Raw genomic sequence first — 1,989 nt, forward strand, 5'->3', positions numbered from 1 at the left:
AACACAAGAATTGAGACCTTAGGGACTCAGGTGAGGAAGCTTGAAATACAAGTGGTTCAAACTGGAGACATTGTAAAGAGGCAAGAAGCCTTGGCTAGAGAGGCAGCAGTGGAGAAAGCAAAACACCATGTAAATGCCATCATAGATGATGATTTCTGGCAAGTGGTGAAGCATAAGAAGCTTGGAGAAGGAGTCTTCGAAGTTGAAAGCTCCATGAGTTTCGGCGGATCACATTGGTGTCGACCGATGTCAATGGATACACATCGCTCGACAAACCATGACGAAGATCGATCGATAGATTACTCTAAACATCGACGACGTCATCTGCTGAATCGACTGCAGAGTGTAGTGCAGTTTGAATCATGACTCATGAAGAATTCGCAGAAAAATATCCTCACCCACCCTCCCCTTTCTACGTCAAAATCAATCGACTGCATAAGACAGCAGTCGACCGACAGAGAGAGACCGATATCGATCGACCCCCCTGATTTCCCATCGATCGACGGGCACCTCTCACCTACCGAGTGCGGTTACCATCTATTGATAATGACTGAATCAATGCACTCAGACCACCAGCTAAACCTTTAGAAAACCCACCAGAACCTACAACCAACCCTTCAGACACTAATCAGAGCCTATGCAAGTTGATGAGGGAACTGAAGGAAGAAGGTTAAGGAAAAGTAAGGAGAAGACTCCTAAGAACCTTAAGATGGAAGCTAATGAGAAGGAGATGGATGGTTTCACTAAGAGAGTCCTCAGAATCCTAGTGGAGAAACCTTTTGATGAAGTTTATTTCACACACCGGTTGTGGATGTTCTTCATAGAGACTAAGGAGACTGAGGAGGACATTAGGAGAATGTTTCATTATGTCAGGGAAAGGATGAAACTAAGGATCATATTGAAGAAGAAGAGTGATTCTGGGAAGTTTGCAATACCATGTGTGGTGAAGGGTATTGAATTTCCCCATGCACTTTGTGACACATGAACATCAGTCAGCATACTACCTAAGGTTATGGCAGACCAGCTGGGTCTAAAAATAGAGCCCTCATCAGAATCTTTCACCTCCGTGGACCTTTCAGAAAGAAGCTCAGGAGGCATCATAAGAGACCTTGAGGTACAAATTGGTAATGCCCTTGTCCCAGTAGATTTTCATGTCTTGGACATCAAGCTTAACTGGAACTCCTCACTTCTGCTTGGAAGAGCTTTCCTGGCTACAGTAGGAGTTGTATGTGACATGAACACCAACAGATTGTGTCTGACACTGATAGATCCAGACGTCCACTATGACCCAGTTCGAGTTGTGAGACAACAGGTCAACCTCATGGAGCTTGGAAATGATCTTGGCTACATTGCAGCATGCCATTGTAGAGCAGAGTAGGAAATAGAGTACTCAGAATCGATCGACACTCACACTGCATCATCGATCGATTCCAATGAGTCACTGACAACCGATGAACACTATCCCACGTCGCTCGACGGGAAGCATCCGATTGACCATTTCACGTTACCAGATCAGTGTTATCCAAACTTTGCCTTTCAACAACCCAACAAAAGAGGACGTGATGACTATTCCATAGGCAGTTGGGCAGACAGTGGAGTCCATGAAAATTTTGCAGTAGAGACTGTAATTCCTTCATCCAATGAAGATCTTACTGAGGAGTATGATGAGGATTACTGGAAGGAAAGAGCTATAGAGATTGCTATGCAGGATGATAGATATTCAAGTCATTCCTTCAACAACACGTCTCCACCATCGATCGATAGAGTCTACTCAGCATCGGTCGATACCCACCCTCATCCACCAAAACGATCTTATGCATCGATTGATACCACACCTGGTACATCGATCGATAACAAAGCCGCCGCCTTAAAAAAGAGAAAGGAAATTTTCCAATCCCAAGTAGGTTTACCAACACCTATATAAGGAGTTTTGCACCCCAGATAACTTATCACGACACCGAAGCAGAAAAGATGAATGCTCTCACTAAC

Source organism: Brassica oleracea, chromosome C4 (assembly GCF_000695525.1).
Source record: "Brassica oleracea var. oleracea cultivar TO1000 chromosome C4, BOL, whole genome shotgun sequence".
Classification (NCBI taxonomy): domain Eukaryota; kingdom Viridiplantae; phylum Streptophyta; class Magnoliopsida; order Brassicales; family Brassicaceae; genus Brassica; species Brassica oleracea.